This window comes from Cygnus atratus, chromosome Z (genome assembly GCF_013377495.2).
Source record: "Cygnus atratus isolate AKBS03 ecotype Queensland, Australia chromosome Z, CAtr_DNAZoo_HiC_assembly, whole genome shotgun sequence".
Classification (NCBI taxonomy): Eukaryota; Metazoa; Chordata; class Aves; order Anseriformes; family Anatidae; genus Cygnus; species Cygnus atratus.
The window spans coordinates 61,207,810-61,235,619 of NC_066396.1; the positions used below are offsets into that span (position 1 = coordinate 61,207,810).

The window sequence follows — 27,810 nt, forward strand, 5'->3', positions numbered from 1 at the left end:
AATGGGATGAATGGTGCGATGACAATCTTTGCAGATGGTATAATAATAACTGTAATTTTTAGGAACAACTTCTGGCAACAAGCATTATGCTTGACTAAGCTTTGCACATATGAGAATAAAACTGCCCTACCTATACGTGCACAGTTGTGTTTTCTGGATTAGGTATTAATGTTCAGGTCCTGAATGTTGGGTCATTTTAGATCAATATCCAGAAGAATTTAAAATGCATATAAAATACTGGAAGCCATTGAGGAGGCAAGGCTTGTGGATAAAGATAATATATTTTAACATATCACCTGGTATTAATTGGAAGCTTTACCTCAGCATTATTCACTACAATATCATTGTTACAGTAACAGGGGTTGGAAAAGAACTGAAAGTACGATGACAATATGATTTTTCAACTGTATAAATTCACAATAATATAAATACATTGTGAATACCAATCCAGTTCTGGTTCCCTTATTAAAAAAAAAAAAAAAAAAAAAAGATGGGGAGAAGGCAGAGGATGGATTCTCCGTGACAAGAGAATAAATAACTGAGGCATTTCTGCCAGATAGAGAAAACCACAGAGGGCTGTAATGGGTGATTCACAAAATCTGGATAGACATGGAAAAGTTTACTGGTGAATGAATAGACACCATTTGTTACAACAAAAGTGACATGACACTATCATTTAAAACAGACAATGGAAGTGGGATTTTTAACATAGATGTATTACACAATGCTGTGGTACAAATTCCTTGGAAATCATGGGAAAAAAAAAAAAAAAGTAGGAATGAAATCAGGTGGGACTTAGGGTTGGTCCATTGAAAGCTGTTGAATATTCCTGCCTGATGGTAACCTCCAGCTGAGAAAGTCCCTGAACCAAAGATTGTCAGAAACTAGATTAATAAGCCTAGGCAGCATTCATTTGCTTCTTGACCTGCTTCTAACACTCTTTTCCAAAGTATTTGAGGCAGTATAACAGAATAAATGTTTCATGATGGACTTCATTTTTGTTTTGTCTTCTCCTGGGTCTGTTTCAGACCCTTGCTGGGCAAAAGGGACCCTGAGAAATCATGTTTGGGCTTGGGACCCTTTCCCACCATCTGCCAAATGCTGGAGGTTTTTAGTAAGACTCTTGCTAAGAGTTTAGCTCACAGTGGAAGTAGAGGGATGATTTCTGGTGTTCTCATCTATCTCCACAACTTTACTGGTTCTCTTCCCATTGCTTCCCATTGCAAATGGGAATTTGCTCTGCCCAGTTTCTTCAACTTGACAGGTGGGTGACCCTGCTAAGGTGGGACCAGGCCATCCTCTCTCTCCAAACATCAAAGAATCCCATGATATTTCCACTAGGAAGGGCAAAACAGGACTGACAGTGTCCTGAGAAAAGCATGCAACTGTTGTAGTACCTTCCTGAAATGAGGGGTTGTGCTGCTACAGAAAATAAGCCCTCAAAACAACGGTAGGCATATGCAAAAGGGTTGGCCCAGATAAGAAGTAAAGTGTCCTTCATTACAATCCATCTTTCAGGGCCATGAGAGTAAGCTCAAAATTCATATACGGCCATATGAATTCAGCTCATTCTCTAAGAAAATTATATACCATAAATTCAAAGTGTATAATCATATGCCACAAGAGGAGTGCCACTGTCATATAGTGTCATGTTCACACAGAATTCCTCTTGACATTTCTGCTTCCCACACTCTTTACTGTTTGGGTCTTGTTATACTAACCATTATCCTTCAATTTACACTACTTAAAGGACTTTTATTCCTCTAAGTCTTTTGTACTTTCCACTTCTGGAGGCATTTTCCTTCAGTATCAAATCTTCTTATAATTCCATTTTAAAGATGAAATTATTTTGAGTTTGAAGATGAAAATGCCAATTTAAAACACGTATTTTGAGATTTTTTTTTTTAAAGAAAGAGAGAGAGATAAAAGAACAAGAATCAGAAGGGGGAAACATGGGTTATTTGTGAAAACACCAAAATTTATTTATTTTTCTAATGAATTGAAACAACACTCCTTTAACACCCTTGACATTGGGGGGAAGGCAAATAGTAAACATAATACTCATTTTTAATGAAGCCGGAAATTACCTTCCTTCTTTTGGTTTCTGATATTATCTTTACTTAATTTTAATTACATTAAACATCTAGCCACAGCTTAAATTTTAAGAACCAAAATAAACAAACAAAAAAATACTATAAAAACTGAGCATGGTTCACCAAAGTGAGACTACAGAAAAAATATATATATGTATTAAAAGCAAACAGCGTAATATGATTTGGAAACTCAAATGTCATCTAGGAAGTCACGTGAAACTGAACATCTCTCATCTGCCTTGCTGAGTCTAATTTCTGTTGCAGAAACATATTGACCCAGAATGATCAGAAGTTTAGGGGGAAAAAAAGATCTTTAAACCTTTTAGCTGTTCACCCCAAATACAAGAACTCTGATGGGAAATAACATCCCTTAAGAGTATAAAAAAAACATATGCAATGAGCAGAGAACTACCATGTTCTCTTTTTTTTTTTTTTTTCAGGTAGAGAAGATAAAGATTAATGGTCTTAAATTGTGCTATGGGTGGGATAGTACAGACATTATAAAAAATGTTTAAATTGTAGCACTACAGAAGCTTGTCTTAAACATGAACAAGTCATGTTATTTTCATAGCTTGATGTAAATGAGCATGCTAACAGCCCCTCTATCAAAAACAATGCAAATATAGTTGACAATACCTTGAGAAAGGATTTAAAAGGCCACCTCTTGACAATTTTTCTAGGTGTGCATGTTTTTTATGAATAATAAGGTGTCATCATTATTTATGTTCCTCTTTTAAGTACTAGGTCAGTGCTTTCTTCCCTCCTTCACTAAATGTGAGTAGGTTTGTAGAAATTGCTCCCTTTGCCTGTAGTAATCCCTGACAGTTGTAATCCATATGGAATCTTCACTACTAAAATTTTATCCAAAACCAAACAAACAACAACTACAACAAAAACATCTTATTCCTGTGTATTTGCCCTTAGTTATGATTAAGTACTGATTCCAGAGAGACTAAGGCAGAGTTGTGTCTGTAAATTGGTTCCAGAAAGACTAAGGTAGAGCTGTGGCTGTAACTAGTAGTGTCAAAGGAGGGAAGATGACCAGAACTGCTGTCCTTGCTTGCCTTTGACTTTTGTGCTCAAGAAGGTTTCCATCCTAGCTCCTACATTAATTTTTTGTTTGTTTGCTTGTTTTTGACAAAAGCTAACTGCCCTTTCTCTAGGTAAATATTTTATCCTGTACCCTGATTCAGCAATGGGGTAAAAGTCTTTCTCAGAAGGGTACAGCAGTCCCAGGGGACTTCCCTGAAAATCACTCTGTCACTCTCTGAACAGGACAAATATTTACAGAGGGAGAATATCACAAGCCCACTACATAATAACCTTCCGCTTTTTTTTTTTTTTTTTTTTTTTTGATGCTGAAGATCGTTTTGGTTTAATCAGGGACTTACAGAAAGTTCATGTTAATACTTCATTAAATACATCCACAGCTCAAGGCCTGTCCAGGGTTTTTCCTGTTTCCAGAAACATGCTCATGCCCTGTGGAAGACGAGGTTCCCAACAGGTGAGGTGTCGCTGCCCTGGGGAGATGCACGAACCAGTGAAGATCTGTGCTAGTCAGTCTGTGGTTTCCTCTTTCTTGATTATATTTTCTTAACATGTAGTCAATAATGACAGACTCAGAAACTACATGGGCTATGCTACCTTCTCTCCTTCTTGTGCTCATCCACTACTATGTTCCAAAATCAGGAGTTTAGGGCAGAGTGAAGAAATCTGACAGTGTGTGGCTGGAGCTCTTAAGACATTTCTGTTTGTGGGCTAAAAATGTTACACAGGGGTTACATTGCCTGTGGTTAACTAATGTAAAATGGATTTATTTTTTTTTAACTCAGTGTTTTACCTTGTTACTCAAATGAATCTTATTTTATACTTATTTAGGAGGCTGGAAATGGATACTTCTGTCAAAGGGCAAACCTCTGAATTTTCATTTTCATAGAGTGATCTAAGCAGGCTCACCAAAAGTAATTCAATGAATGAAATATGTATAAGCATGACCTATCTCGTTTATGTCTTGATTGTATGTAGCTTTGATAACACTAGTTTCACAGTGTTTAAATAAACTCAGTCCATACCATAGTTGCAAGAGCTGCGATGATGCTACTGTGAATAACCAGGGAGTTTCAAGCCAGCTCAGAAATCCTGATGCCTTCTGCAGCCACTTCAGGAGCTGCAGTATGATTTCCTTTTAAACCAGTGCCATAGCTACCTCCTCAGCTGTGTCTAGAGATACAGTCAACTTCAAAGGATTACTCTTAGGGGCTTGGCTTCTCATTCTCAGCAGAAAACAGCAAAATTGACACAAAACACACAGTGACTATGACTGAAAGTGTAATATGTGGGTTAGCAGGCTGTAGCCATGCTGAGGTCAGTATAGTCTGAGTGCTTCTACCCAAGTTAGCTAGAAGCTAACAGGTAGAATACTGCTCACATAGTATTACTGCAAGCAGCATTGGATACAGTCATTTAACATCCATAGGAATGAAGTTTGTGTTGCATATGTATGCATTGGACATTGTCTATATAAATGTGTTCCAGAAGACATTATGGTGATTCAAGTTTCCCATGAGGACCAAGGTCTGCTATCATGAAGCTTCTGCCAGCTGCTTAGGGAGAGTTTCAGCCAGCTCTTTCTCTTGACTGGGTAGTAAGTAAGGGACACCACCATTTTGTCCTCACCTCTGGTTCTGTCTTCTGAGCTCTCCACCAGCTGCTCTGCAGCAAAGTTTCATGCATCTGAGCCATCGCCTTGACACTAAATATATATTCATCATATATGCCAAGTGTGATAACATACTGCTCAGCCGTTTAGTCAAACACAATTTAGGATTAGGATATTAACTCCACAAAATACCAAGTTAGTGATGAGGAAGGGGGAATGGCTTATACATAACTTCTTATGCTACTACTTCCATTGATTTCCACTGAATAAGAAGTTGCTAGTGTTACTCTGATGCTTTCTAAAAAGCAGTAGCTGTTATTAGGATTGTAATAAGGCACTAGCCACTAGTTTGACTTTTAATTGTGGCAAGGAGAGAGTGTACAACATATTTATGTAGGTTTAACTCACGGATGAGATACATTCCTTTCTAAATTGAAAATGTATTACATGCAAATTCACATAGAATTAATGATAAAGAGGACAATAATATGATGAAGATCTTTTTCAACTGATATACTTTTGTTACATTGAAAACAACCTTTTGTAAAGATTGATAAGATACCTTCCTCGTGGGTAACTTGAGCTATTTTACAGTCCAAGTTATTTTAGAACCCATTTGGTTTCCATTCCTAACAAACAGTGGAGTTAAAACAGTACGCTTTCTTTTGCAATGCCTGCATGACAAGCTTTGGAAGGTCTGTAATCAGTTATTTCACAATCTGGACTCATTAGGGGCTAGTTTAGTTCCTGTTCCTAACAAATGATAGCTTGGAATGGTATGCTTTCTTTTGTAATGCCTGCCCAATATGATTTTTAAAATTTAACTGTGCTTCCAAATAACTGGTTTTCTTGTGTTAGCAAGTGGGATTGAACACAATTTCTTCAGCTGGTTAGTGGGCTGCGATGGAAGATATTTTGTGATTTATGTGTATGGAGTAACCAAAGGTTTCTTTCCTCTTCTTCACAACTACAAAGTAACAATGACATAAGAACCTTATCGTGAGTTATCTGTGAAAACGTAATTAAGTTCTCTTTACTGCAATAGAGCGATTAACCTTTAAATCTGATCCTTACAAGTAATAAAACACAAGCCTCCTCCAGAAATTGTTAACCCCACATGTAAGACGTAGAATTTAAACATTAGGTCTAGGAAAGTCAAACTTCTCCCCCCCCAACCCACCCCCACCCAAAAAAAAAAAAAAAAAAAAGTGGAAAGGAATGTCTAGGCTGCTTGTTTTTTATTAACATTTTTAATTATTATTATTATTTATTTTCAGTATTTGGAGTGAAATACTTGGATGTCCATCTGAACACAGGCATGAGTGAATGATTGAATGCTCAGGATGTACACTTTGCCTCTTGTAGGATTGTGTTCAGGCCAGTGGTTGCTCAGGCACTCACTTGTTCCTTCAAAGTTAAAAGCTTAAGGAAGATCAAGAAATGATTCTTTCAGTTAGCTGCATTCAATTTGAAAATCTAAGCAGGTAAAAGTGCTCTTTATTTTTTTATCCTATCCAAATTATCTCAAACATTTCTGTGGTCAGTTAAAAATCAAAATACAATGTTATTCTTTTAAATATATACATATATATATATGTTCTGATAATTAGTATTTCAGTGTATAAATATAACCTGCATAAACTTAATTTTGCCAAATTTTGTCAAACTTAACAAGTCATTTCCTGAAAACACAATAAATACTCTTTCTGTCAGAAACATACAATCTGTAACAGTCCTTTCTGTGAACCAATGGAGGTTTGTAACCGTTGGAAACAGACTGAGATCTCTGTTAACAGAGAGTAATTTTACCCTCTAATTTCCTGCTTTATTAGTGAATTTCTCACTCAATTTATTTTAGAAACTCAAAAAGAGAAGCCTGGAAAGTATGGTTTTGTGTGATTAGACTGTCAGCTCAGGCAGCACTTTCGTACGCTTGTCTCTGAAAGAACAATTTGATAACCTGGTATTAAGTACCACCTGAAGGCAGACAATGACGTCAAACTCCACATTTTCAAGCCCAGATTTCCTTGGATGTTTAACACTGTCTTGGAGGTGCTCTTGGATGCACGGTGTTGGGGCAGCTGGGGCTAAAGCCTGCCACGAGCCCAAACCTGGACTCAAAATTCTCCAAAGTTCTTGGAATGGCCTGATTTACTAGGCTTACTTGAAATGGAGTTGGACAGATCTTGTTAATCAAAATTGTGTTCATGCTGGAGGAGTACAGAGCAGGAAGAAATAGAAGAGAGTGCCTGATCATGCTGTTCAGGTGGGGGGCAGATCTGTGTAGTTCACCCTTCTTAAACAAAAGAGATTACACATTTAATTAACAGGTGGCACAAGTGGGTAGCTCAAACGTTTTCAGTCTCTCTGCCACAGTGAAATACCTATTTTTTAGGTCAAAACCAGTGAGAAAAACATAGACAAATACGTCACAAACTCAAAAAGAGTTACCTTTTTCATAGTGTTCAGAGTTTGCAGTAGAACGTCTTTGGCAATACACTGAATTCTTTATTCAGCTTGTTTCCTAGAAACAGACCGAGGAGATACTTCATACTTCTTCATAAATTCCAAGAAAGCCCACATAAGACAGCCGTGAAAATGAGATTTCCAGACAATCAGTATACATGGTACCATACTGATGAACTGGCAAAACTTCAACAAGACTAACATTCACACTTAGAACAAAAGAAATGGTTTGGGATCCACCAAAACTTCTTTAAGTGCTATTTGGAGGAAGATAATAAAACCTAATTATGTATCACAGCTGAAGGTATGAAGAAAAATGTGGTTTTGATGTTTCCATATTTATACAAAAATTTCCTAGAAAATTTTTACTGGCAAACCAAGTATGATGCTGGGATGTTGAGAAAGACCAATGACAAAATCCTTTCAGAGGAGTGTGCAACTTGACATGGAATGTCATTTTTTTCCTTGTCTCAGGAAGAGAAAGAAGTACTTTCCAATGTAAAGGATAGAAGATGGCTGCTCTGAATCCAGAGAATCCAGGTTTGTGTTCAAAACACAGACTAAAAAACAGGAAATTGTTCTTGAATATTGCCTCGTTGGAGCTTTAGAAACATTAAATGTGGCTTGGGAGCCTGAGAACCATGCAGACATAGAAAGAATAATTTAGATAAAAGCAGTGCTGGCAGAAAAGGACACAAGAAAAAGTGAACAATCTTGAGGAGAATCTTGATGAAGCAATCTAAAGCAGGAACACCAAACCAGGTCATCAAAGTTTATGAGTAAAATAGTTGGCCCTCTTGATTTCCTTTAGACTTCAGTAAAAAGATGATTAGAGAGTTAGAGCACTTCTCCTACAAAGCCAAGCCGAGGGAGTTGGGGTTATTCAGCCTGGAGAAGAGAAGGTCCTGGAGAGACCATATAGTTGCCTTCCAATACCTACAGGGGGGCCACAGGAAAGCTGGGGAGAGACTATCAAGGAGTGTGATGATAGGAAAAAGGGAAATGTTTTTGAAGTAATAGAGGGGAGATTTAGATTAGATATACAGAAAAAATTCTTCACTAGGAGGGTGGTGAGACATTGGAACAGACTGCCCTGAGAAGCTGTGGATGGTCCCTTCCTGGAAGTGTACAAGACTGGGCAGGCTGGGGCTCTGAGCAACCTGGTCTAGTGAAAGGTGTCCCTGCCCATGGCATGGGGGTTGGAAGTAGATGGTCTTGAAGATCAATAAAGGTGACATTATAGTGTGTATACGACAAAGGCCACTGGAGCAGGAAGAACAAGCGGATGAATACCTCTGCAGACAGGAAAGAGCAACTTCATGTTCACAGGTCCTGGTCCTCATGGGAGACTTCAACCACACCAGTATCTGTTGGAGGTACACACAAAAGGGTATAATCAATCTAAGAGGCTCCTGAATTGCATTAATGATAACTTCCTTCTCCAACTCATAGAGGAACCAACAAGTAGAGGCATTCTGCTGGACCTTCTACTAACCACCACCATGTGGCTTATTGAGAATGTGAAGGTCAAAGGCAGCCTAGGCTGCAATGACCATGAGGTTGTGGAGTTCAGGATCCTGAAGGCAGGGACGAAAAGCAAACTCAGAACCCTGAACATCAGGAAAATAGATTTTGGCTTCTTCAAAGATCTCCTTGGAAGATTACTGTAGAATAAGGCTCTGGTGATAGGAGGGGCCCAAGGAAGCCGGTTAATATTCAAGATTCACCTCTTCCAAGCTCAGAAGAGGTCCATCCCAACAGAGAGGAAGTCAGGCAAAAAATGCCAGGAGTTCTATGCAAATGAACAAGGAGCACCAGGCCAAACTCAAACAGAAAAATGAAGCATAGAGAGAGTAGATGCAGGGACAGGTAACCTGGGAAGAATACAGAGACATTGCCCGAATATTCAGGGATGAGGTTATAAAAGCTAGACCCCAGCTGGAATGGAATCTGACCAAGGACATCAAAGGCAACAAGAAGGGCTTCTGTATGTACATATGTACTGGGTCTGGCTGGGATGGAGTTAACTTTCCCTGCAGCAGCTCATACAGTGCGTTGCTCTGCACTCGCAGCTAGAACAGCACTGGTATCACACCAGTGTTGTGTCTACTGCTGAGCAATACTGGCAACACATCAGGACTCCCTCCAAACCCCCAAAGAGCCAGCAGGCTGGAGGTGGGTAAAAGGTGGGGAGGGGACATCACCAGGACAGCTGACCTAAATCAACCAAAGGGATATTCCATGCCATATGGTGTCAGACTCAGCAATAAAAGGTGGAAAAAGGGAAGGAGAAGGGAGGGATGGGCTCTCATGACGAAAATATCTGTCCTCCCAAACAACAGCTATGCGTATTGAGGCCCTGCTTCCAGGACATGGTCAAGCATTGCTTGTTGGTGGGAAGTAATTTCTTTCCTCTCTCTCTGTGCTTCCACAAGGTCTTTGCTTGGTTGTTTTGTTTGTTTGTTTGTTTGTTTTGTTCCCCCCCACACCCCTTTTTCCTTTAGTTAAATTATTTAATTTTCCCTTAATAATAATTTCCCTTAATAAATATTTATTAATATTTTAATTTAATATATTTATATATTAATATTAATGTATTAATATTATATCGTATATAATTAATATTTAATATTTTAATTTACTAAATATTTTATTAATATTTTATATTAATGAATATTTTTTCTTTAATTAAATTACCCTTATCTCAACGCTTGATTTTTTTTTCCTTTCTTCTTCCCTTCCTCTTCTGAGGAGGGTGAGTGGGAGAGAGGTTGTGGTGGAGTTCAGCTGCCTAGCAAGGTAAAACCACCACAACATAGATGGCAAAAGGAAGACTCAGGAAAATGGAGGCCTACTGCTGAAGGAGATGCAGGACATGGGAATGGCTGAGGTACTGAATGCTTTCTTTGCTTCAGTCTTTACTAGCTAGACCAGCCTTCAGGAATCCCAGGCCCCAGAGACCTGGGGCAAGGAAGATGTACCCTTGGACAAGGGATCAGGTCAGGAAATACTCAAGCAAGCTGGGAATACATAAATTAATGGGTCCTGGTGGAATGCACTTATAAGTACTGAGGGAGTTGGCAAATGTTATTGTGAGGCTACTCTGGAAAACTGTTGATAGGTCATGGTGCCTGAAGACTGGAGGAAAGCAAATGTCACTCCTAACTTCAAAAAAGTCAAAGGAGACCCTTGGAACTACAGGCTGATAAGCCTCACCTTGATCCCTGGGAAAGTGATGGAGCAGCTAATCCTGAAAAACATTTCCAGGCACACAAATTGCAAGAAAATCATCAGGATAGTTAGCATGGATTCATCAAGGAGAAGTCATGCTTGGCCAAATAGAGAATCTTCTACAATTAAGTGACCTGCCTGTTAGATGATGAAAGAGCAGTGGATATTGTCTACCATGTATTCAGTAAGACCTTTTACACTGTGCACCATAAGATCCTCATAGACAGGCTGGTGATGAATGTCCTGGATGGGCAGACAGTGTGGTGGGTGGAAAACACATTGAACAGTTGTACCCATAAGGTGGTGATCAGTTGCATAAAGCTTAGAGTCCAGTAACCACCCACAGTGGTGTACCTCAGGAGTCAGTACTGTGTCCTGTCCTATTTAACATCTTCATTAATGAGCTGGACAATGGGGTAAAGTGTATCCTCAGCAAGTTGGCAGATGACACAAAACTGGGAAAAGTAGCTGATATACCAGAGGGCCGTGCCGCCATCCAGTGGGATGTGGACAGTTTGGAGAAATGGGCAGACCAGAACATCATGAAATTCAACAAGGGGAAGTGGAAAGTCCTGCACCTGGGGAGGAACAACCCCAGGCACTAGGACATGCTGGGGCCACCCAGCTGGAAACAGCTTTGCAGAAAAGCCGCTGAGGACCCTGGTAAACACAGACACAGACACACAGACACAGATTTCTAGGTTGGAAGAGACCTCAAGATCATCGAGTCCAACCTCTGACCTAACACTAAGTACTCCACTAAACCATATCGCTAAGCTCTACTTCTAAACGTCTTTTAAAGACCTCCAGGGATGGTGACTCCACCACCTTCCTGGGCAGCCCGTTCCAATGCTTAATAACCCTTTCGGTAAAGAAGTACTTCCTAATATCCAACCTAAAACTCCCCTGTCGCAACTTGAGCCCATTCCCCCTCATCCTGTCACCAGGCACGTGGGAGAACAGACCAACCCCCACCTCACTACAGCCTCCTTTAAGGTAACTGTAGAGAGCGACAAGGTCGCCCCTGAGCCTCCTCTTCTCCAGGCTGAACAAGCCCAGCTCCCTCAGCCGCTCCTCGTAAGACTTGTTCTCCAGACCCCTCACCAGCTTGGTCGCCCTTCTCTGGACTCGCTCGAGCACGTCCATGTCCTTCCTGTAGCGAGGGGCCCAAAACTGAACACAGTACTCAAGGTGTGGCCTCACCAGAGCCGAGTACAGGGGCACAATCACTTCCCTAGACCTGCTGGCCACACTGCTTCTTATACAGGCCAGGATGCTGTTGGCCTTCTTGGCCACCTGAGCACACTGCAGGCTCATATTCAGCCGACTATCAACCAATACTCCCAGGTCCTTCTCGGCCAGGCAGCTTTCCAACCACTCATCTCCCAGCCTGTAGCTCTGCTTGGGGTTGTTGCGCCCCAGGTGCAGGACCCGGCACTTGGCCTTGTTGAACTTCATACAGTTGACCTCAGCCCATCGCTCCAGCCTATCCAGATCCTCCTGCAGAGCCTTCCTGCCCTCGAGCAGATCGACACACGCACTTAGCTTGGTGTCATCTGCAAACTTACTGAGGGTGCACTGGACGCCCTCATCCAGATCATCGATAAAGATATTAAAGAGGACTGGCCCCAGTACCGAGCCCTGGGGGACACCACTTGTGACCAGCCTCCAACCAGATTTGACTCCATTCACCACAACTCTCTGGGCCCGGCTATCCAGCCAGTTTCTAACCCAGCGAAGCATACGCCAGTCCAAGCCCCGAGCAGCCAGTTTCTTGAGGAGAATGTTGTGGGGAACGGTGTCAAAAGCCTTACTGAGGTCAAGGTAAACCACATCCACAGCCCTTCCCTCATCCACCAAGCGCGTCACTTTGTCATAGAAGGAGATCAGGTTCGTCAAGCAGGACCTGCCTTTCATAAGCCCATGCTGACTGGGCCTGATCGCCTGGTTGCCCTGCAAGTGCCGCGTGATGACCCTCAAGATAATCTGCTCCATGAGCTTTCCTGGCACTGAGGTCAAACTGACAGGCCTATAGTTCCCCGGGTCTGCCCTCTGGCCCTTCTTATAGACGGGCGTCACATTGGCTAGCCGCCAGTCAACTGGGACCTCCCCCGATAGCCAGGACTGCCGATAAATGATGGAAAGCGGCTCGGCCAGCTCCTCCGCCAGTTCTTTCAGTACCCTCGGGTGCATCCCATCCGGCCCCATCGACTTGCGCACATCCAAGCTCCGTAGCAGGTCACCAACCATTTCCTCATGAACAGCGAAGGCCACATCCTGCTCCCCATCCCCTTCCACCAGCTCAGGGCACTGGGTATCCAGAGAACAACCGGTCTTGCCGCTAAAGACTGAGGCAAAGGCGGCATTAAGCACCTCAGCCTTTTCCTCATCCTTAGTAACTAGGTTTCCCCTCGCATCCAGTAAAGGATGGAGATTCTCCTTAGTCCTCCGTTTCGCGTTGATATATTTGTAAAAGGATTTTTTGTTGTCTTTAACGGCAGTAGCCAGGTTGAGCTCCAGATGAGCTTTGGCCTTTCTAATTTTCTCCCTGCACAGCCTCGCTACATCCTTGTAGTCCTCCTCAGTGGCCCGCCCTTTTTTCCAAAGATTATAAACCCTCTTTTTTCTGCTAAGCACAAGCCGCAACTCTCTGTTGAGCCAGGCCGGTCTTCTTCCACGCCGGTTCGTCTTTGGGCACGTGGGGACGGACCACTCCTGTGCCGCTAAGATTTCCTTCTTGAGGAGCGCCCAGCCTTCCTGGACTCCTCTGCCCTTCAGAACCGCCTCCCAAGGGACTCGGCCAACCAGCGTCCTGAGCAGCTCAAAGTCAGCCCTCCGGAAGTCCAAGACAGCAGTTTTACTGGTCCCCTTCCTGGCCTCGCCAAGAATAGAGAACTCTACCATTTCATGGTCACTCTGTCCAAGACAGTTTCCGACCACCACATCTCCCACCAGTCCTTCTCTGTTTGTGAAGAGAAGGTCTAGCGGGGCACCACCCCTGGTAGGTTCACTGACCAGCTGCGTCAGGAAGCTATCTCCCACGCTCTCCAGAAACCTCCTAGACTGCTTTCTCCGTGCCGTGTTGTGTTTCCAGGATATATCCGGGAAGTTGAAGTCCCCCACGAGGACAAGCGCCGATGATTTTGCAACTTCTGTCAGTTGCCTATAAAACTCCTCATCCGTCTCCTCATCCTGGTTCGGCGGTCTATAACAGACCCCGACCAGGATGCTAGCCTTGCCAGCCTTCCCGCGGATCCTAACCCACAGGGATTCAACCTTATCATTCCCAGCCTGGAGTTCCACAACATCAAAAGATTCTCTAATGTAGAGAGCCACGCCACCACCCCCTCTGTGCTGCCTGTCCCTCCTGAAGAGCCGATAGCCAGGCATTGCAGCACTCCAGTCATGGGAGCGGTCCCACCACGTCTCCATGATGGCAACCAAGTCGTAGCCTGCCTGCTGCACAATGGCTTCCAGCTCCTCCTGTTTGTTACTCATGCTGCGTGCACTAGTGTAGATGCACTTCAGCTGGGCCATCACCTTCTTCCCCAGCCTAGCCATTGTTTCCCCCGGCACAGCTCCAACAAGCCTTGTTTGAGCCCCGTCCCCCTTCTTGCCTAGTTTAAAGCTCTCTCTATGAGCCCCGCCAGCTCCTGGCCTAGGATCCGTTTTCCCCTTGGAGATAGGGACCCATCTGGGGCCATCAGGCCGGGTGCCGAGTAAAGCTCCCCATGGTGAAAAAAACCAAAATTTCTGTGCTGGCACCAGCCTCTGAGCCACCTATTAACCACGTGAGCTTTCCATGTCCTCTCCGTGCCTCTCCCTTCCCCCATAGGGATAGACGAAAACACCACCTGCACTCCCGCTCCCTCCACCAATCGTCCCAGCCCCCTATAGTCCTGTTTGATAGCCTTGAGGCTTCTCTTTTCAACATCATCACTGCCAGCCTGGACTATCAAAAGCGGGTAATAGTCAGAGGGGCGAACCAGGTTTGGAAGCTTCCTGGTAACGTCTCTGACCCTGGCCCCAGGGAGGCAGCAGACTTCCCTATGTGTGGGGTCAGGCCGACAAATAGGGCCCTCCGTTCCCCTGAGGAGGGAGTCGCCCACAACAATCACCCTTCTTTCTTTCTTGGTGGAGGCAGTCCTGAGGCGTGGAGTCAACTTCCTCACCTCAGGCATCCTCCTGGGTAGGCTTCCTACCTCGTCCTCACCCAAGCTCCAAGTCTCTCAAGCTCCAGGGCCTCAAACCTATTGTTCAAGGGCACCTGGGAAGGCAGCGCCGGAAGGGGAGGGTATCTCCTGCGAGGTCGAGAAGGGACCTGTCTCCATTCCTCCTCAACTCGCAGGTCCCCTCCCTCTGCCCGATGGCAACAGGGCAGGGGGTCCACCCCCCTTTAGGGCGTCTCAACCCTGGTCCCTCTCCCTCCGGTCCTGCAGGGAGTCACTCCACCAGTCTATCGTCTATCTCCCGCTCGCACTCCCTGATGTCCCTCAACCTCTGCACCTCCTCCTTGAGTTCCGCCACCATGCGGACCAGGTCGTCCACCTGCTCGCACCTCATGCAAGCAGTCCCTTTGCCTCCCGCCGATGGCAGCAAGAGGCTCAGACACTCCCCGCACCCGGAGACCTGAACTGCCGCATGTTTGGACGGGCAGTCGGTCTGGGTGTGTACTGACTTCCTAGAGAAAGCACCGTGCCTGGTGGAGACCATTGCAGCCCAGCTGACGGGAGAGTGCCGTTAGAGGAGGTGTCCCTATGGGCGGGTGTGAGCGCTCCGCCCTTCCTGCCCGCACTAACTGCCTCGCTAACTTCCGCGTCACTCCCTGTTTGCCGGCCCTGTTAGCCGCGCTCCTGGTCGCTCGCGCTCCCTAAGGGTTGCCTTTGAACGGCCGGGGGGAGGAGCACGAAGCTGAACATCAACCAGCAGTGTGCCCTTGCCACTAAGAAGGCTAATGGTGTTCTTTAGTGACATTAGGCAAAGAACTCCTGGCAGATCGAGGGAGGTGATCCTTCCCCTCTATTCAGCAATGGTGAAACCACACCTGGAGTACCATGTCTAGTTCTGACTCTCCCAGTACAAGAGGGCCATTCTGTCTAAGGAAGGACCATGAAGATGATGAAGGGACTGGAGCATCACTACTGTGAGGAAAGGCTGTGAGAGCTGAGACTGTTCAGACTGGAGAAGAGGAGACTCAGGGGGGTTCTCATCAATATGCATTCATAAGCCAGGTATATAAATGTCTGAAGGGAGAGTGCAAAGAGGATGGAGCAAGGCTCTTTTCAGTGGTACCCAGTGCCAGACACAATGGACACAAAATGAAAGACAGGACGTTCCCTCTGAACATCTCAAAGCACTTCCCTATTATGAGGGTGATGGAGCACTGGAATAGGTTGCCAAGAGGTGTTGTGAGTTACCCTCCTTGGAGGTAATTAAATACACACTGGGCTTGGTCCTGGGCAACCTGCTCTAGGTGACCCTCCTTAAACAGGCAGGGGGAACCAGATGTCCTCTAGAGGTTCCTGCCAACCCTGACCATTCTGTGATTCTGTACAGGAAATTGAGCAAGATGAGAAGATTTCTGAAGTTTCTGTTTGGTAGAAATACCCTAACAGGACATGAAATCTAAATCACATAGTTATGTTTCCAAATAATTTCAGATCTGCTAACAACTTAGAAAGTCAACTTTATAGTTCAACTGAAAAAAGATGGGTAGAATTGGAATAAGGTATGATATTATAATAAAAATATAGTTATTTCTGCCACAGAGATGGTTCTGGGTGAAAAAAAAAAAGGAAAAAAAAAGTGAAAAAAAAAAGAGAAAAGAGGAGATTTGCTTACACATCTTTCTCTGAGGTCTAAAAGAAAAAAAATAGAAGTTCTGAGACATATGGAAAAATTGAGGGTTCAGGCTCCTGCTCTGACATCTATCATGAGTTAAGAGCAGAGTAGAGCTATGGGATTTTCAAGCTTTCTGTGGAAGACAAAAAACATTGGGAATAACACAATGGAAAGTAGAGGACAGAGCTTTTGGGTAAGTATGACCACAAGAAATATACAAACACCTATTTTCTTCTTTCTAAAACTTTTTCCACAGCCTCCAGAAAAGTGAGGTTGTACTTACATTCCTTAGAATTAAATAGGACTGTACAAAAGGAATAATTTATTTGTTCCACCCATGTTTCTTCTCCTAAGCAACCCTTACCATTCGAGCAACTTGAATATTATAATAATAATAAGTGACAAATACTGCATTTCAATATGTAAAATATCTGTTTTAAACATTTTGTTGGAAATTAACATCTAAATGGTTTCATCTAAATAGGAGTTTATATCATTCATCTCCAGAAAAAAAAAAAAAAAAAAAAAGACAATAACCCGTAAACTGAGAAATTTTAAAAATGTTTTTATCTGAAAAGATAAAATTCCCTTTTTTTTTTCTTTGACTCTTGAAGTTATAAATATGAGCACATTGCACTGGGAAAAAAAAAATAACACAGAACAAACAAACAAAAAAAAGTACATAAATTTAAAGTCTCTGCTGTGTATCTTTCCCATTAAAATACATTACTTTCTGGCTTACTTTTGTTCTTACTTAGAAGTTGAATTATTAAAACCAAATGTTGTACTTCTATGTATTAATGTTTCACTTACACTACTGCACTCCATACACCATGATGGTAACCTTTATATTAATCCTTCCAAAGACTATTTTTAAAGAATGTTTCTGCCTGCTTATTTTATTTTAGTACCTTTCTGTTTCAAGACTTTGTGTGTACACAGAATATATGAAGATCAGACTGAATTTCAGTTTCTACTCTCTCTTCCCCAACCCCCCCCCCCCCCCCCCCCCCCCCCCCCCCCCCCCCCCAAGGAAGGAGTATTCTGAACTGAAGAGCTAAAGATCTGTTATCAGTCAGGGCTATCCTTGTGTGACTATTTGTATGGTGCAGTAAGCATGTGAAGTAACTGCTTGATGTGGGGTCTCAGGTAGAAAGGTCCCCTCCAGGTCCTGGCCTCCAGGCTGAGGGAGTTGAGGTTGTTCAACTTAGAGAAGAGAAGGCTCTGTGGAGACCTTACAATGGCCTTCAAGTGTTTAAAAGAGGGCCTACAGGAAAGCTGTTGAGGAACTCTTTGTCTGGGAGTGTAGTGATAGGAAAATGGGAAATGATTTTAAAGTAAAAGACAAGAGATTTAGATTAGATACCTAGAAGGAGCTCTTTACTCTGAGGGTGGTGAGGCACTGGAATAGGTTGCCCAGAGGAGCTGTGGATGCCCCATCCTTGGCAGTGTACAAGGCTGGGCAAGATGGGATTATAGGCAACCTGGTCTAGTGGAATGTGTCCCCACCCATGGCAGGTAGGTTGGAACCAGATTGTCTTGAAGGTCTCTTCAACCCAAACCATGCTATGATTCTATGATTCCCACAACTAGAAAATCCATGCTGGAGTTGGAAAGCAGTCTTGATCAATTTCTTGCCACATACCACACAGGGAACCCAGTCTCACCAGAGCAAAAGAATAATGGACTCAGTTCCTTTCATCACATAAAAGGCTGGCTATGTGCATATGTCCATGTAAAGGGCTTTACACACTTCTCCAAAGAGGCCTTGAAAGCATTTGGTATGTAGGCTGCCAACTCACAAATAACTTTAGCTTTGAGATGCCAGGATGAGTAGGATCCAGCTGCTAATGGTTTTCATCAAGAAGCATGAATAGAGATAGATTTGGACAAGTACACAGGTATTGCACAGCAGCAACCCTTTCGAACCTTCTGTCCACAGCTGTGAGAACTATTTCCCCCACTGGGCTTCATTTGCCACGAGCCAGCTCCCACCCACTGACTGTCCCTGTGTCCTATAAACTGGCATGGGGCAGCTGAATTTCGACAAACACTTGGCTTTTAATCTCCTGGAGGTCTGGGTAGGGCTCCAGGCCGTGGCGCTGGGCAGAGAACATGGCTGCCCTCCCCAGGGCACAGGCCAGTGGCCCACCTTGCTGCTGCCAGCCAGCCCTCCCCAAACCACCTCCTGCCAGGTGCAGCCATAGGCTGCGGCTTCCCCAGGCTGTCTGGAGACCACGAGGCAGCACTAGGTGCACATCCAAGGCCATGAGGTGCACGGAGTCTGTGATGTTAATTGGGATGCTACAAGGAAGGCTTCTGGGCAGGGAGCGAGTGTCCCTGGAGCAGGCAAGAGCTGAGCAGTGGCACTGCGGGCTACATTTCCGGGTGGAAGTACTTTAAAAGAGAAGTACAGTGAGAGGTAGACATGCTCCTGGTCCTAGGTAGTGGCAATTTCCATTTTATTTACCTGAGGCTGTCCTGCATCTATCTATTACGGTGCCTAGTGACCTCTCCTGCCAAAATACAATTCATTGTTACTTACACAGAGCAGATATCTGGCACATTGCTCTTTTCAGAGTGACGAAGGAGAGAAAATTCAACTAAATGACGTGTTTCTTCAATAATATGTAAAACATATTGTAGTTGGGTAGAAAACTATTCAGATGGTTATGAAGAAGGTTAATTCTGATCAATTCTGCAGTCCTAGAAGTACCACAGCTTAACCACACTTCATTTTGAATATTCCAGTACTGGAGAGACCTGCTCCGAATTTTTAACAAATCAACACAAAGGCACTGCTTGACAACACCCTGCTTCAGTCAGGCATGGCAAGAAACTGTTTTGTAGCAAGCTGTTTCTAGGATTAAAATTAGGGTGCTCCCCATAGTGAATGTGATATAGTGGTATTATTATTGCTTAACTTTGAGCTTATCTCCTCACTCAGTCACTTGTGACCTAAATAATCTACATTCTTTGCTCATTCCTCTGAGAAAAAGTCTTACAAATTCATCTCTCTCTTTGCAGTTGCCTTAAATTACACTGGCAATGTCAAATACAAAGTAAGCTTTGTTTCTGGTCCTGTTATATGTAACAGAAATATGTTCCTGTTAAACAGCGTGCAACTGAAATGTTCAAAATTGTTTTAGAAAAGAGTCACAGCACAAAGCTGAAGTAAACAACAAAGTGCATGGAAGAGCAAATAAAGGAGAAGAAACATGCTACTGCAGTTTTGCTGTTGTTGCTGCTGTTGTTTTAAGATGATCAGCTGGGATGAAAAATGAAAAGTTGTTTAGTAACCAGTGTTTCCAGTTAGATGAATTTTGACCTGCTCCAAAAGCTGTGGATCATGTCTGCTCAATGACAAGGATGTACTTTCAGTTTCACTTCTTTCAACAGCAGTGAGACAGACTTTCTCAAGAATTCACAATTATTAATTCAACTTGCTACATAAGGGCCTCAGGGTTTCCTCCTTGACAAACCACATCAATAATCCAACTGTGTTTCTACTGAAATAATTCTTGAATGAGAAAAACTGCAGATATGTTAGTTGCAAATATGTTAGTGAAATATTTCAGACTCATGGAACCGATGTGTCCTGACTAGTCATTGCTAGTTGGAAAATCTTTAACTAACCTAGACAAATTTGGCTATAAATCCAGAGTTTGGAGTAAACAATGATTGAAGAGTAAAAGGTCTGTTGAGTTTCCCAACTCTGCTTTGGTGATTTTAAAAATGTTTTACATACAGTCAGGCATATCCAGTGGTAATGATGGACAGCGGATACATGTTCTGATGCGAGGCAGGTTCGTCGTATTCCTGCTGTGGCTGGGATTTATTTTGTTACCAGTCTAAAGTGGTTTCTTCCATTTTTTGAGATTTTGTGTGCATGCTAGACTTGACTGGAGCATTTTTGGGTACTCATTTTCTATTTCTCCTTTAATACTACATCTTGAAGAGCAGGGAAAGCAAGTCACCACATAAATATAATAAATTTGAGGAAGAAAAATGACTGAGTTAAACTGGAGTACTACAGAAGGAAAGGGGTAATAAAATAACAACACTGTTGTAATGACCAATAATTAATTCATGAACTTATTAGCATTAAACATGTTAATAAGGTATCGACAAGCAAGACTAAAGTACAACTTTAAATGAGCTGAGAAACTCATTAATTTTACATAGTTGTAATTCTGATACTAGAGCATTTGTGAACCTGATTATATGCAACTGATGTCTTAAGACATTTGTTTAGAGTTTCTTACGGGATCTCAGAAGATGAGGGATGGGAGAAAGCAGAGGAGGAGTTAGCATGTGGATAAGAAGGAAAGGTGTAACTTGAAAATAAGCATTTAAATGTGGACTTGGAAATGCTTGGGACAAGTTAGGAACAGAAAGGTAAAAGACAGAGGCTGACACTAAAATATGGAGGCAGAAGATGGCTGGACAATGAAATGGATATGACAACAGAATGGGGGTGGCAGGGGGTAGGACAGAAGGGAGAAAGATATTTAACCCACAGGCTGTGATCCTTCAGGAGATCTAAGATTAATCACGAGTGCACTGAATCTTTGCTGTCCTCTTCTGGCAGCAAAACAGTGTGAAAACACTTGGGAATGTGTATTTTCCTCCTTCTACCTTCTACCTGACACTTTCTACCTGACTGTCCTGCAAAGAGAATGACAGGTCCCACTTCTATGATTAGTCAGCCTAGACAGAAGGAATCTCAGATGAAAATCTGGATCCTGCCAAAGCAACGTAACAGTCAGTTTGACTCATGGTGCTGAGGCTTCTCCTCCTGAAAAGTTTTCACTTTGCTTAAGAGACAGGTAATTTTAGAAACCATTTACCCTGACAATAATATTAAGAGCACTGTATGGAGTTCTTAAAAGAGAGGATGTGCCAGCTATCATGTGGTAGGACTTGAAAGTTGAATCCTGGACTTTTCCATGTGCTGCATGGAAGCCAACAGCATTAGGAGACTTGGGAGAAAGATACTCTATATTCATCTCAGAGCTAAGTCGCACTGCTGTGCAGATACTCTAGTCAGCAGCTATCAACATCAATATCAACATGGACTATTAGATCAAAAGGGTTAGATTTATTATTATTGTTGTTGTTGTTGTTGTTGTTGTGATTATTATTGTTGTTTTTATTTAGTAATGCAGACATGCTCCTGTGTTTTGCTGACAAGTCTTTCGATCTCTGGGGAGAGCTGAGGTATACCAACTGACAACAAGTTCTGCGATGCTGTCTCAGAGCTGTTTTGTTCATTGCCAGCCACCAGCCAGCCTTGGGTGCTCGTGAGTGGGATATGCATGCATCTCCAGATGGGCATGTGGAGGCCCTCACCAGCATTCAGAGGCTACTTGTGCTCAAGAAGGTAGGCTTCTACACAGGCATAGGGACAAACAGACAGGTTTGTGTGCCTAAGACCAGGAAGACCAGGATCCAGGCGTCAGATGGGAATGTGAAAAGAAATGTGGCCAACATTTTGAATTTCCATTATGTTGGAAATGACAATACTTAAAAACAAAAACAAAAACAAAAAAACAAACAAACAAAAAAAGTCATTTCCTCAGAAAAGAAATTCTAAAGTAAACTGTATCAACAAAAACAAATTTAAAAAGTGAGGCCATTGTATATTTACCCCCAAGCTGTGCACACGACAATCATATAATGGTTTGAGTTGCAAGGGACCTTTAAAGACCACTAATTCAACACCCCTGCCATCACTAGATCTGGTTGCCCAAAGCCCTGTCCAGCCTGACTTTTGAACACCTGGGAGGTATCTCTAACATAGCCTTCAGCTTTGCTGAGTATGGGACTCTCAGAGAGGGCATTTTTGGTGAGCTGGCTGCATGTTGTCATCAGTGGTCAGATAGTGCTGAGTATCACAGCAGAGTGCAGTGCCCTCTGTGATGGCAAAGTTGCCAGCAGAGAACTCTTCTACCATATCCAGACCCACAAAAACAGCAACCAGTGTTTGCCCAGCCAGATGGATCTCATACAGCTCCTGCCAAGGGTGGGCAGGACACAGACAGGCTGCATGCACCTGCATGGCCCGGGGCAGCCTACCATGGGCTCCTGGGCTGTGACACATGCTCTGCATGTTCTCAAGCACCAACCCATTTCCTTCCCATCTCCCGGACTTCACTTGAGTAATCACCATTTCCCTCCACGTCTCCTCACCAAGTACATAATTTCATAATTTAAGAAATTCCCAAATCCTACACCCCCAAAGTATAATTACGTTAAGATCCTGGGTATGACTGGCATTTCTGCAGCAGAGAGGTGTTTTAGGCAGGAACATATTGCTCATGTGTACAAAAAAATGTGTAAGGTTTGCCTTTCAGCTACATGTACTAAGATGTAACAATCAAAAACTGGCTCAGGAAATACAAATCAGACTGATGAATTATAATGCCAGTAATATTAATAATATTGATCAGAAATGCCTACTGAAGCCAATGACTTCTCGTTCGCTTCAAAATTCCTCTCCCACTGGGGGCTGGCAGCAGTCCTGCCCGCACAGATATCATCTTGACCTGCAGCGAAGTAGCAACAGATATTTCTCAATCCCATTTTACCACTGCTCAAGCATGGTTGCAAATGTGGTATCTTCAAGACAGAACAGGACTGCCAGGCAACAGGCATTAGGGAAGAAAGTGCTACAAGGCTCCATAAATAAATAAATAAATAAATAAATAAAATGAAATAAAATAAAATGAAATAAAATGAAATGAAATGAAATGAAATGAAATGAAATAAAATAAAATAAAATAAAATAAAATAAAATAAATAAAATCTCTTAATGGAAGCTGCTTGCAAATCCCTCAAATTTGGCCAACTGCCCAGGTCAAAAGCTGCTGTCAGAAGTGAGACCGCAGGATTATTATGTCTGGAGCAAGTAAAAGTTAAAAGTTTTGGAGTGCTTGAATTATAAATATGCACAGGTTGTTTTGAACTTTCCCCCCCACCTTTCTGACACATATCACAGTATCTCAATGCATACCTCTTTGGAAATTAATAAAATAATAATAAAAAAATATATATCATTTGCTACTTCTCCTCCCATCTGCCTGATCCAAGACCTGGGCAGGGAGGCAGAAGATGGCTGGGCTGCAGGGTGAGGAGATGAAGAAAAAGAGAGGGAGGTCACTCAAGATGATTGCTGAGTGGAAACTAGAGACCAGATGAATTGCTGACATGCTATTTACTTACAGGACTTTTCAAATCCAATAAATAAATAAATAAATAAGGTGATTAAAGAAAAAGAAGTGGATTCCTTGTTTCTTAATAGTCTTTCATCTGAACTTAATTAGAAACATGTTTTCAATGTCAAATAGTCTTTTACAGGCATATACATTTCTGGTTCCTTTAAAAAATACATTTCTCATTTGCTGATCTGATTATGTTGCCAGAGTCTGCTGCAGCTTTGCTCTGCTCTTAACTACAGAGACACACACGCAGTAGATAAAACCATGTGTGTATTAATAGTGATGGAAGACAGTTTTCAGCCCAGTATTGCTTGTATTAAAACTGAAACAGGCTATAAGCTTTAACTATTCCCAGGACTACTGCACCATGTTTAGTAAGGGCAAATAAGCACCTTTATTAACAGGTTTATTGTGTTTATCCGTTTAGTAAAGACAAATAAAAAATAGAAAGTAACAAATAAGATTTTCTTGGTCCTAAATTGCGTCCTTAGATGAGCATTACACTGACTCCATGGCAGGAACAGGCTGTTTGTCAGTTATTCTGCTGGCTTTCATGAATACCACAAAAAAAGTACACCTAAAAGTGAATTCCTTTACGTTAGGTTGCATATTCATTTGTGATGCTGTAAAATGAGAAATACAAAGCTATTTAGAGAAAATGAATTTTATCAGTTTATTAACCGATACCTTACTAAAGTTTATTAAAGCTGATTAACAGCATCAGACAAGAAGTCCTGGAACAAGACGAAGGCACACCAGTTTGCGAGTTAATAAAAGCCCAACAGTTTCTGGAATAGGTGAACAAGACATCCTTTAGGAAAATGGGGTTTTGTTGGTTTGCTTGGCAGCTCTGGGAGAGGGTGAAACGCAGGTATCCCAACAGATGTGCACAGTGCCAGCTGGTGAAGGACTAGGCACGGCTGGTTTCATGAAAAGGCAAAACTCTTGGCGTGTGCCGCCTGCATTTGGGTCTCGGCAGCGCCATGCCCAAATAGTGGCCCCTCTCTCAGATGCCCCCTGCGCGCTGCCGAGCCTCGGCGCACCGGCTTTGCACCTCAGTGAGCGCAACAGATTTTAAGACGGCGACTTGAAGACGTGGGCTTTCACGGGGATTAGGTTTATCCCCGCACATCTACGAGCGGTGGCACACAGCCACGCTTTAATCCGGACATCCCAGGTCCCCCACGGCCAGGCGAAAGCCCTGCACACCCTGCACGCTCCGAGACCGGGCAGGGAGGGAGGCAGCAGCCGTCGGGGCTGCGGGGAGAGGGGCGGGAAGAAGACGAGAGGGAAGGCACTCGAGCGTGCAGGTACGACACAGGGATTAATCGTTTTTGGCCCGTCCCCAGCTCCGAGGGCCAAAAAAAATGCCCTCCCTCCCACGGCGGTGGCAGTCCTCTTGGGTTTCCCTAATGAGTCACGCCGGAGAGGCATTCCCCGAGAAAAAAAAAAAAAAAATAAATTAAAAAAAAAAAAAAAGGCTTTACCCGAAACTGAGATAAGGCTGCCTCTAAACCCTTCGCCGCGGTGCCCTCGGCTGGCACCGCTCCCACCGCGGCACTGCCGGCGGGCATCCCGGGGCACTTTCCCTGACCCCGTGCGGCGGGACCAGGAGCAATCCCACCACCCAAAAGCAGAAAACACCTGCACGGGCTGCGTGCCCCTCTCCCCGACCGGGGTCCTGAGCCGGCCGGGTGCCCTCAGGGGTGTGCATCCTGCAGCCTGCGAGGGAGAAGGGTCTCCCCAGGGGAAGCGGCTGGGGAGGGAGAAGGGGGGAAAAGGGCTAGGATAGAGGAAGAAAAGGGCCAGGCAATACGGAGAAAAGCTCTAGGCGAGACGGGGAAACGAGCGCTCGCCAGCATCGCAAAGCGATGCGCTGAAACGTGCCGCCAAGAGCACATCGCGGCGGGCGTGAGCGCCTGCCCCGGGCGGTCCCCCCGCGTCGTGTGTCGCCTGAGCGACAATATCGCAACTGCCAGCCCTGGAAGTGGCGTCCACGCCGCTGCTGGCGGCGTTGTCCCCACTCGTTTCGGGCGGGATCGGCTGCCGTGGAGTTGTTTTTTTTTTTTTTTTTTTTTTTTTTTTTTCTCTTTGGTTTGTTTAGGTTTGGGTTTAGATGCTGCGGTCGGTTGTTATTTATTATCCCGTGTTTCTTTTCGGATCGGTGACACAGCTTCGAGTCTGAATATTTATTATTTACAGTTCTGGAAAGAGGTGCATGAGACGTCCCAGTGAGCCCCGGTTATGGAATTGGAAACCATCATTTCCGTAGGCGTACAGGTACATATATGAAGCCAGCAACGATCTGAAGCCCAGCAAGAGAAAAACAACGTGTAAAGACACCATGGATAATCACAAGGGTAACCAACCAGTTTTTCTAGTGCTCCCGAGGCACCGGCATCCCTCTCTTCAGATCTGTCCTCCGTGCCCTGTCGGGTCACGTAGCGGTGCAGGAGAATTAACCTCTGGCTTTTTCTTATGCAGTCTTTTGTGGCTTCATCATCTTTCTTCAGATCGCCGACTTATCGCGGGAGTCCGCCTACAATTTCAGCCTCTGTAACCACGACGAGATACGAGAGGATCTCCTAAACGTTTTGGATGCGCACATGACCTTAAACGAGGTTGGTGGTTTCTCTGGTGGCATCGGAGGGAAACTCGGTACGGCACTGCCTCCACGATTTTATCCTTGACCGCCGGCAGCTACTTTCTGAAAATCTCGATTAGCAAGCCGGGAGTTGGCTAGTTTAGTAAGCCGGTGCATGTGAACAGGACGGGGAAATTATCTCCTACTCTCCTCCTCCGGCGACCTCCCTAAAGTGTGCGCTGAAGCTGGGACTGGCAGGGACAGAGAGCAGGAGCCCGGGCGGCTGCTGCCAGAGCGCTACCTGACCCTTCCCGGCGCCTTGCAGACCCCTAGGACTGAAAAGCCGCTTGTGTAATACCGCACCGAAGGCGAAGACGGTTTCACGGTCGCAAAGGTGATCAGCGGTTTAGAAAGCCTCGCGGATCGTTTGCGCGCATAGACAGCGCTTAGCAAGGAGACCAGGCTGCGGCTCTGCGGCAAGAGAGCGGGCTCCCGTCCCGCACGGCGGCCCGGCACCGGCGGCACCGGCGGCACCGGAGGCACCGTCTGCCCCCGCCGCCCCGCTCCACTCCCACGGCGGCCCCGCGGTGCGGGCGCCCGCCGTCGAGGGGCGGCGGCGTTAAGGGGCACCCCCCGTTTTGTTGTCTTCCTCCAGGGGCTACAGCTCGATTTTCACACCTGCGAGGACGCGCCCGAGGGGTCGGAGCAGTCCGAGGTTCGCCAGGGTGAACGCAGCCCCCCGACGGCTAGGTGGCATTCCCTTTCCGTGGAAAAAAAAAAAAAAAGGCGAAAGCACACCAAAAAAAAAAAAAGGAATGGGAGGGGGGGGAGAGGGAGTGGGGGAGAGAGAGGATGGGGGAAAGGGCATGAAAAAGAGGGGAAGAAAGGGAGGGGGAAATGGGGGGGAAATAAGGGGAGGAATGGGGGGGAAGGAGAAAGGGAGAAGGAAGGGGGGAGACAGAAGGGGGGAGAAGAAAAGGGGGAGAAGAAAGGGGGGAGAATGAAGGAGGGGAGAAAAAGACGGGGAAAGAGGGGGGGAAGGAAAGGGGGGAAAAAGTGAGGGGAAGAAAGAGGAGAATAAGGGGGGGAGAAAGGGGGAAGAAGGAATGGGGGGAGAAGGAAGGGGGGAGAATAAGAGGGGGAGAAAAGGGGGAGAAGAACGGGGGGAGAAGAAACGGTGGAGAAGGGGAAAACGGGGGGCGAAAAGGGGGAGGAGAGGGCGGGGATGGGGAGCAGGGTGGGGATACAAGGGCGCTGGGGGCCGGGATCTGCGCTGGGGCGGCGCCGGCGGAGCGGGGCGAGCGCGGGGGGCCGCGGCCCGACGGCTGCGCGCTGCCGCCCCACCCCCCCCGCCGGGGCCGATACCTGGTTCCCGGTTCCCAGTGCTCGGTTCCCGGTGCGGCCGCTGACAGCCCTGTGCCCGTAGGGCTGGCTCCGAGCGCAGCGGGAGGGCCGCCTGCTGCAGTGCGTCCTCGACGGGGCGCGGGGCTGCGGCGGCCGGGGGCTGTGGCCCAGCACGCTGCGGGTCGTGCAGCGCAACTGCCGCGGGTACCGCCCGCCCCAGGTGGGTGCCGGGGTCCCGGGACGGGCCGTGCCGAGCCGGGCTGTGCCGAGCCGAGCCGGTCCGAGCCGTGCCGGTCTGACGGCGCTGTGCTGCAGGGGTGGCGGCGCGGCGCGGCGGAGCACCGGGGGGCCGTGGCCGGAGGAGGGCTGTGC

General features: G+C 45.0%; 1 long non-coding RNA gene across 1 annotated transcript; it reads right to left on the reverse strand.

Annotated features, from left to right (window-relative positions):
- Positions 1-6,069: 6,069 nt before the first annotated feature.
- On the reverse strand, positions 6,070-27,653 carry LOC118255984 (uncharacterized). The gene is made up of 4 exons (XR_004781123.2): positions 27,460-27,653; positions 8,512-8,585; positions 7,204-7,276; positions 6,070-6,174 (listed from the first exon to the last, which is right to left on the reverse strand). It is a non-coding gene; the product is annotated as an uncharacterized LOC118255984 (long non-coding RNA).
- Between the last annotated feature and the right edge of the window lie 157 nt (positions 27,654-27,810).